This window comes from Vidua chalybeata, chromosome 5 (assembly GCF_026979565.1).
Source record: "Vidua chalybeata isolate OUT-0048 chromosome 5, bVidCha1 merged haplotype, whole genome shotgun sequence".
Classification (NCBI taxonomy): Eukaryota; Metazoa; Chordata; class Aves; order Passeriformes; family Viduidae; genus Vidua; species Vidua chalybeata.
Window position 1 is genome coordinate 7,449,308 of NC_071534.1, and position 9,693 is coordinate 7,459,000.

The 9,693-nt window shown below is 44.7% G+C and overlaps 1 protein-coding gene across 4 annotated transcripts in view; it reads right to left on the reverse strand.

The window, feature by feature from the left end:
• The window catches only part of ARHGEF5 (Rho guanine nucleotide exchange factor 5), a 33,849-nt gene that overhangs the window by 23,225 nt on the left and 931 nt on the right, over positions 1-9,693 (reverse strand). For 2 of the 4 annotated variants that reach the window (XR_008430939.1, XM_053942765.1), the window contains exon 1: positions 8,872-8,958. The exons of 1 other annotated variant lie outside the window; for it this stretch is intronic. The gene's annotated coding sequence lies outside the window, so the exon portion shown is untranslated. Of the gene's footprint in view, positions 1-8,871; positions 8,959-9,514; positions 9,554-9,693 lie in introns of those variants that run through there. One more of the 4 variants, XM_053942766.1, reaches the window with a different exon arrangement.

The window sequence follows — 9,693 nt, forward strand, 5'->3', positions numbered from 1 at the left end:
TCGGCAGCTCACACACATCAGCAGCAGCAGAGCATGGGGTTTTGCACCCTCAGTCCTGGCCCTCTGCTAGGAACACGTCTGCTGCCCTCCCAGGTGAGAAGCGGGCACCAGGGGAAGCAGGATCCACAACCATTTCCAAATGAGCCATTGTTTTTATGGTTTAATGTTTCCTTGTCTCGTTATTGCCACTGACTGTGCCATTCCGGTGAACTCACAGCCAGCCTTCTCCCCATAGGAAAGGGCTGGCTCTGAGGGGATGTTGCATGGAAGAGAGGTGAATTAGGAGGCAGCTCCTGTGACCAACTCTGAAAACAAGTAACAACATGTAGGAAATCCTTGGAAAAGCCCTGGAAACCTCCTCAAACCATCTGCAAAGTCTAGAAGGGAAATACTCAAAAAGGGAAGGGAAGGGGAAGACATTCTTGTGACCTTGTCTTTCAGATCAAGCTGTGAAAAGTTGTATAAATGAGGGGTTTAAATGCTGTAACTGATATACATCAGTCTTAGAAAATGCTTTTTATAACCAGCTTTACCAATTCGTACTACCTTATTTCAAGGTTTATAGTAGTAATTACAGCCCATAGATGTTGTAGTTAAGATTTAGCATTAGTTCCTAATACTGTCATTAACACAGCATATTATAAAAATTAAAAAAAAAAAAACCCAAAAACGTAGAGCCCTACAGGCACAATCTTTAAAAAATTAAGAAACAGCACACACAGATGAACAATGCTGACATTCTCTATTTCAGTATTATTTCCCCTTCTTCATCAATGCGGAAAATTACATCCACGTACTTTCATGTTCAGTACACCTCCAAGCGTGGATTAATTTAAAGCATTCATTTTATACCACCTCAGAAATATTACTAATATTTCTTTGATGCATTAATATCGAAGTAGTGACCCTTGAAGGGAGAATAGCGTGCTCTGACTCCATGTTGTAGAAGGCTGAATAAATTGCCTTTATTAAGCTAAATAATATTACATTAATACTATACTATACTAGAACTATATCATACTAAAAAGATACTAAAGAAAACCCATGACTGTCTCCAGACAGTCATGACACAGTTTTGACTTAATTGGTTAATCAATCTAAACAACCATCACCGGTGTCCAATTAACAAATCACTCTTTGGTAAACAATCTCCATAACACATTCCACATGTGCCAAACAACAGGAGCGGTGAATAGAGATAAGAATTGTTTTCTTCTTTCTCTGAGCTTTTTCACTACATCTCACAACTTCCCAGGAAAAACCCTGGGAGAGAGAATCACGTCCCTCTCTGTTCAGAGAATGTGAATACCACACATTAATTAAAATCTTGTTTCCCATTTTAATAATTAAACAAGTTTCAATGCATAAGGAACAACTAGAGATATTTTCATCCTTCCTCCCTCCATTTTCATTTTTCTGCATATGAATGAGGGGGCAGAGTCCATTTCCCACCACCACCCTTCCAGAGTCTCTAAAATCGCACTCCTTGATGGCTTCATGATCTTCAGATATTAGCTGAGCAATCAGGATCATAAGATTGCCCTTTGGGAGTCTTTCAAGACATCAACTCTGTATCTTCTTGACTGGCCTACGGCTTCCTTTTGCTCAGCCCTGTGGCATGTAACACCACCTCTCTCTTTCCCCTCCCAGGTCCCACCTTATCAGATGGCAATGCTGAGGAGTAAAATATGGTCTGTGTGCCTCAAATTCACCTCAAACTCCTGAATTCAGTGTGGCAGTGAGAAATCAAGAGGATGAGGCAACTTAACAGTGGCCTGTGAGTAACAGTGGAAAATCGAGCCGATAACATTTCCTTCACCTCTTTTATGACATGGTCACAAAACAACAGCTCTGACTGAGGAATGCAAAGTCCTCGCGTCCCCCGGCCTACGCAGGCGTGCATGGCATATTCTAATTGGACTGGTGCATACCTTCCCATCCATGAGAGACTTCCCCTGGGAAGCCATAGGCACCAGGCAAATGAAATCGGAGACTCAGCGCCTTCCCATTACCTGCAACACGCTTTGATCTGCGGGGCATAAATAAACACGTAAATGTCCCATCTCTGCCAAGGTCAATGAGATGCAGCAGAGTTCCTCCAGTCACCTAAAGGAGTTCATTGGACTTGGGATGGGGCAAATTGCTTTGCTGTGCTTAAAAAAAAAAAAAAAAAAAAAAAAAAACCAACACTGGATGGATGTAACAGCAAAGGGTATGATGTGGTGTGACCACTGTAGTTTGGGAAAGCTAAGACAAATGGACACCCTGAAGGGTGAAGGGTTGGAATTGTCAGTGGACCATGCCCAAAAAGGAGGGATGAGCCAGAGCTCTCCTTCTTGAAATGCTCTTCCCAAACACCTTCCTGTATGGAAAATTTGGTCTAACCTTTGCCAGAGTGATGCACCTGAGGAACCCAGCTTTCAGCACAGATGTTTGCTGCCTATTACTGAAGCCAGCACCTCACTTCTTCCACTTGTGCCAGCGAAGGTGCATTTACAGCTATCCCCACAGCAGGACACGAAGCATTGCTGCTTTTGATGCAAACATGGGAAATACCCCAGCATTCCAAACCTTTGGCTATTCCTGCACTTGCCCTATAACAGAAGGTGGCAAAGATGCACCCTGCTGTTTTAAGTTTTGCCCCTCCTCATGGCTAGCGCTTATGAGCAGTTAAACATGGGTGCAGTCACTAGAAATTTCAAGCCAGTGGGGCCCACAGAGGATAGCTGTTATCACCAGTAACATAATCCAGGCTGGAAGGGGAACACACATTAGGATACCAGGAGCTCTCCTTCCTGTGCCCCACTGGAGTCATTCACTAAAAGGAGTCTCTACAGAAGACTTAGATTGTAACCGGTTTTGGTGTATTTTTAGGGCAACCAAGAATGGCCCATCCAGCAAAATTTCCAATTCTGAATTCTCGCTGTTTGCAACAGTTTCTGCCTGTCTGAGGGTCATCTGTGCAACTGGGGTAATAGTAAACCCTCCTACCTCTCAGCCATACTCTGAGGATTATGCAGGGAGTGGCCGCTCAGTGTACTGAATATGCAAAGGCCTGTTATAAACCTCATATCTGATTGCGACCATAAGCAAAGTCTTATTTAAGCAATCCCTTCCCCAACAAAAATATATCAGCTGCTCACTCTGTTCTTTCCTTCTGTGTCTTCTTGCCTCCAAGTTCTTCCAGATAACAAAACACATTACTAAGATATTTTCCTTTTGTGCTGTAAAGTTGTTTACTACAAATAATAGAGATTTTTCCCACAATGTAGTGTACATACTTAGTTGTTTTGGCTCATTCTGGTATCGCACTTATACTGGAGGAGTCTCACTGCCCAGTCAGTGAAAGCCCCACTCCCATTATCTCACACATGTCAGATATTCACATTCCAATAGACGTATCTAATAGATATGTCTATTTCTCACTGTGCTCACATTCATGGGAGACCCCTTCTCCAATTCCATCAATTTTATCAACTTAGCACAGAAAGCATCAGTTATTTCTTGCTCCCACTAAACACAAAACCATATTTCTCTACCAAACCATAGTTTAAAACCAAGCTGGTGTTTTTGCACATGCTTTGCTTGACACTTCTGTATTTGTCTCCCACATCAGTTAATACCTTTTCTCGCCTTTCAGTGCACTTTGTTCATTCTTTTTACCAGACACAACAAAACCTTCTACAATGCCACCTTTTAAATTAAGCTTTCAAAGGCAACATTCTAGTAAAACACAATTATGATACATTTCAGGGCAGATTTGCTTCCATACTGCCTTGCTGAACGTGAGATTTCTGATCACGCCAGTTTTCACTACATACAGAACGCAGTACATCTTGCCTTTTCTTGTTCTGGTCTCTTTTAAAGTCATGACTATGACTGTCAGAGTCAGAATCAATCTATTTTCCCCCTTTTACACTCAGATGCTTATTTTCATGTCTGATATCACTGTTACCACCTACTCAGCAACTGGATAGGCAAAAATGATGCTGGTAGGGAATGAAGGAAGAAATGTCTGTGGTTCATCTGGATAACACCCATTGGGCAATTCAGCTGTCATGATTCTTCTAGACACAAAGACACAATTTTTAGCTGCTTTTCACAGCCCTGACCCTCCCTTGTGACAGAGCACACACTACAATGACATAATTTGCATGCCTGGCCTTGCTGTTCCAGGATAAGACACACATTTCATTGCTCCAGCATACCTCCAAATTGCTCATCTTCCTCTCTCTGCCCTCTCCGAAATGAAACAGCTCAGTTCACTCATTGTGCAGGGGCAAAAGACAAGGTGAACTGTAGGAGTGATGTGAGAGGACAACTGCCTTCCCAGATGACACCAAAACAAGCAGTGTTCACCCTGTGCTTACAGGAACACCCTACAGCCTCCCTTTCAGCCTTCCCCACATGCCCTGACAGAATATTCCCTCTTCCCAGCTGTGCCCAGGGATGAGAAGAGAGTGACAGTACAGTCATGTATTCCCTATACACATCACCAGCTGCTATTAAGAAATTACTGGGTGACTTGAGGGGTAAACCCATCTCCCTCAATCACTTGCACATTTAAGAAAACATGCCACAACCTGTAATTTGTTGTAAAAATATGGGATGGTCCCACTTCCCTTCACCTGTCTCCCCACAGCATCCTCTCTCTGCCCCATGTTTTGTCACAGCACAGAATCATGACAGGGCTGTGTGCTGTACTGCAGCCTTGCCAGTGCTGCCCATCCTGAAATTCTGCTTGCCTGTACTTGGGACATGTCTGTCCAGGAGAAAACACCTTGCCTCAGAGTTGGGACTTCAGTGATCCTTGTGGGTGCCTTCCAAATCAGGATATTCTACAGTCTTGTGGGGAGGAGGAGAGAAAAGTGCAGCATTCTCAAAGCACTCTAAGGCCTACCAGCTCTATTGTATCCAGACTCGAGCCTGAAATATCTTCATGTGCAAAGCAAGTCACAGAAAAAGAGAACAAACAATGAGAAGAGTTACTTGGGCGATGAGCCATACCAACCATCAGGACCGAATCCTCACTGTTCTAAATACTGCACAATGTTCCTGTCCTGAAGAGCTGGCAGCATACTCAGAACACCCTTTCTCCCCGACATCCAGCAAGAGAATGGAAATAGACACCTTCACAACTTCACCAGCAGCCTAGCAACCCTCACCTGTAAAACCAGACTGGATCTCGGAGCACCTCAGAAAGGAGAGTGACTCAAATGTTGCAGATGGATTACATTTCATAGTCTAGAGTTACCCTTGGATGCCTGCACTATGGAATACCTACAGGAAAACTTCTGCATCTAAACTTAGGCTTAATCCAAGGATTTAGCCTGGAACCCAGACCCACTAAAGACATCTGATGCTACAGCATCAGAGCTTTGCTAGGCACTGCTATGGCATCTTTTTCCTGTGAAAGCTATACTCTTCCCAAGTTTCCATGAGCCCATCATCACAAACAGCAATCTGCAGTGAAGATTTAAAAACCCAAGTAAGATTTAAGCTATTCAAACAATCTGTGTAGGCATTTTTGATCATTATACTTGTGAAGGTGAGTGTAAAGCACACATACCATATAACGTACCTTTAACTAGTAATCTGTAACATCCTGATTTTTTGCAGCTGCCCAGCAAGATCACGGGCAAAACATTTTCTTCTACTCCTCCCAACAGTGCCTTTGGGCACTGCTTAACACTTTGTGCACCTATTTCTATTATCAAGTGAATATGCAAGTGTAGCCATGGCAGCCACTTTGTGGCAGATGTGAACAAGGACTATGTCCAACTAGTTACAGGTCTGCTTGTAACCCACACTGGTGTCCCCTGATTATCCCTGGGCTTCTGCAACCTGAACAAATCATGCCCTAACATGACCAGGATCCTAATCCCCTCCCCTGCCTCCAGAGGGTTGTATTTTGGATTCATAAAATCTACTGCTGGATTCGTTGATGAAGCAGGAGCTTTCCCTCCCCTCACCTCCTCCAGTCACACCCTGTGCAAGGCTGGGTCTGCTCACCAGTGCACAGCTCTGCTCTGCCCATGGAGGGGATCACCCAGCTCATGGATCCCACTGGGCACCACCCCAGCCTGGCCCTGGTGGAGATTTGGGAATTTCTGTGTATGATCAGCATTAGGAACCCCAGTGCTTAATGACTCTGAGCACCAGCAAGGCCGTGGGCAGTCAATCTCACACACTGAGCCCCTGCCTGCAGCTGGGTGTTCAATCTGAGATCACAAAAAGGTGGTTTGGTGTCCAAATGTCACAGACTTCTCTGTGACACTGCAAAAAGGATATGTTTTCAGGAAGGGAATTTGTGGCCATCTCTGCTTTAATGCAGTATTCTCCCAGCAGCAGGTTCCTGTGCTTCCTCCTACCTCAGTTCCCTCCTTGTGTACTTTCCAATTACAGTTTCTTCAGCCACTCCTCAACCTCTCCTAGCATCAGAACACCCTCTATTTTGTATACATTTACATATGTGTGTCTATTTATCTACGTACATTTGTACACATGTCATGGTAATCACCTTCCCTCTTCTAAATTTTTCCCACTATCAAAACCAGTAGCCCTCCCCCTGACCTTGCACTGAACTTGTACTAAAGTCATGGGAATTTCTTCTTCAACTTCATGTCACTTTTAATCCAACCCCATGAGGTCAAAAACAAGTCCCCACCACAGGCTCTGTTCCTCATCCTGCAGTGTTCTGCATGGGACTTGAAGGAATGGTGTCTAAAAAAATAGATGGGGAATGGATTTTGTCTCAGCAAGCCAATTCCACTCAAAGGGCAAGAGAGCTGGAGTCACTTGTTAACGGAAGAGACAAGATTAATGAAGCTTTCCCAAAAGGGCACCCCACCTTGCTCAGCACTGAGAACTCACATCTAGAATGCATGAATGCATTAACTTAGAACTTTGCTGCACCACTGAACCCTTCATAGGTAGCAGTGTGTCACAGCCAAGGCTCAGATCATCTTCTTACACTAAATGCTCTTTCCCACACAAGAAATTTCAACATGCACTTCTTGACCAAAGACATAAAAGCAGCTGACCTAAACCCACTCTTGTCTAAACCCAGTTCTTCCAAGCCACAGAAGAGAGTTAACCTGCACTACTGAGAGTAAGTCAGGGCAGCTGCTCTCACGTGTCAGCTGCAGAGGGAAGGCAAAAAGATACACTGCCTTCTGTGAAGATTTAAAGGTAAGGCGTGCTTGTGACAACTCCTAGTTTCACCAACTCTTCAGCTTGCCAAAAGGAGTTCCATCCTCTGCCCTTTCTCTCCTGGTGGCAGAGGTGCATGTGTGGTCTCACAACAAACCGCAGCAAAGAACCAGCAGAGATGACAACAGGCAGGCACGACGGCTTCTTTCAACAGCAGTGCCCGCTGAGAGGATTTGTGCAACCACAGCCTGTTTATCCAAGCACAGAAATGTAAGAACTAAATGTGTGATTCCCTCTGGCATCTAATCCTGCTGTTGGAAGCAGTGGTCCTTCACCACGTTTCTCATGCCCAGTGTGACACTACACTTCTTCAGCAATCTCTCTGGTCACAAGGCAGGCTGATGCAACTTCTATACTGTTTTTCTGTAGGGAGGGGGGAGCAGTGACTGGACTGATCTGAGGCCACTAAGTCACCAGAGCTGATCCAAGGGAAGCAGCAGGAGCTTGCAGTCAGGACTGGATGGGAACTGGATCGTTCCTTCAGCAGGAGCCTGTTGTGCTGCTGGGCTGCTCATCATGTGAAGCCCAGATCCAAGCAACACAAGTTATTCAATCACAGTTCCCAGGAAGCCCTGCCTGCAGAAAGACACCAGGTCAGGCACTCTCCATCACTGCTCTAAACTACGCTGATCACCCAGACTTCACCTCCACGGCTGCCTCTTCCCAGAAGGAAGAGCTCAGCACAGCTATCAGCCACGGGTTTGCAGTACAACAGACCATCTTTTAGCTGGAACGTGTCATCCTGGCAGCAACAGGCTTTCATGTCAACCTGGCATGAAAACTTGTAGCAAGACTTTGTGGTTAGGACCCAGGCTGGACAGATGGAGATAAGAAATTAGCGAGGGTAATCAGGCATTGGAATAATTTACCCGGGGAACCAGTGCAGCCTATCACTTAATATCTTGAAATCAAGACTGGGTACTTTTCTAGTAGAATTTCGGATTCGATGCAGTGATAACCAGCTGGGAATGTAAATACCTGCCAGGGGTCGGGTGAAGGTATCTGTCCCCAATTGGCTGATAGTCTGAACATCAACTGTGTGATTACCTCAGGAAAGAGGGAAATGACCTCTCTGTAGAGCCCAAGCATCAAAACAATAGAGCACAACTGCATTTGCACTGAAGTCATTTCTGAGTACTTCATTAAGAGATTCAACAGGAGTTCAGTGAGGAGCTGCAAAGCGGAAAGGAATTGCAAAACTTCCGAGGCATGACTACTGAAATAAACTAGCTGTGGATAATTTAGCCAAACAGTAACTAAGCAAACAACATCAACTGGAAAGATACCAGATGACAGAAAGCACAGTAAACACTTAGAATCAAACATCCTTGGAAAAAAATGTGATTCCAATTAAGAATTGGAAATCCCTTGTGGGCTGTTCCTTAAATTTTGCCTGGGATAACTATGGAGAGTGAATGTAATATGAATACAAACTAATTAAATAAAACAGCCCACTTTAAACAAGACTCCAAAGTAGATTACATTAAAAAGAAAAAAAAAATCATCAGAAACTATAGCATAATTTGACTCTTTCCTGCTAGAAAGCACATGAAATAATAGTACCATAAGAAAGGATAAGATTCAAGAGAACAAACACAAGAACATCCATCTAAAGTTAGCAGAACAAAAAAAAAAAAAAGGCCTGCAGAACAGACTTACCGTCAAAATCTACCAGGATGCACAAGAAGTTCCCAGAGGAAGTATCTGTGTTCCACTATTTCAGAGAGCAGGAGCACCAACCTCAAGCCCAGTCGCCCGCTGTCACAAGCAACTGGACCATATAACCGCACTGAGATTTACCCAGACCACAAGGCTGCTGTACAGGCAGCACAGGACAAATGCCACCCTCAATCACCACCTGGCAAAACAAGGTTCTACACAGAAGCCAGCTGAGCTCTTCCTAACATTAACAAAAACTAAGAACTCACATTTGTTACAACTTCAGGTCTGATTATGGATGCCTCCTCCTTGCCCAATTCAGGTACAGTTCTGAAATCTGGGTCACTCATACATTATTCCTCCAAACCAAGCCACCTCCCTTCGGTGCAACCCTTTAAAAGGACTCTGCCCTTATCCAAGCCATCTCTAAGTAATTTAGGCTATGAGAAACTCCAAAACACCAAGGAATCAGGTCACAAAACTTCCAACAACACATTACACATGTGGCTTGGTCCAGGAGGAACAGGCACCCAGCTCCAGGAGAAGCCAACACGGGCATCCATATCCAGCAGTGCCCTGGCAAAGTCTGCAATGAGTGAACACCGATAAGCTGAGCTCAGATCTCTGACACCATAATTCCTACCAGATTTGATGCAGTCTTAGCCAATATCTGGGAATAAACGAAGCATCAAGCAACGGCAAGCATGGGTGCTGGGAGGACGATGGGTCAGGTGAGAGCCGTGGGAGCTCCGAATCCCCCCCTGGCAGGTTGGCTGGGGCGCTGGGCTTGCCATCGGAGCTGCTGCGGTGGCCGGGGCTGCG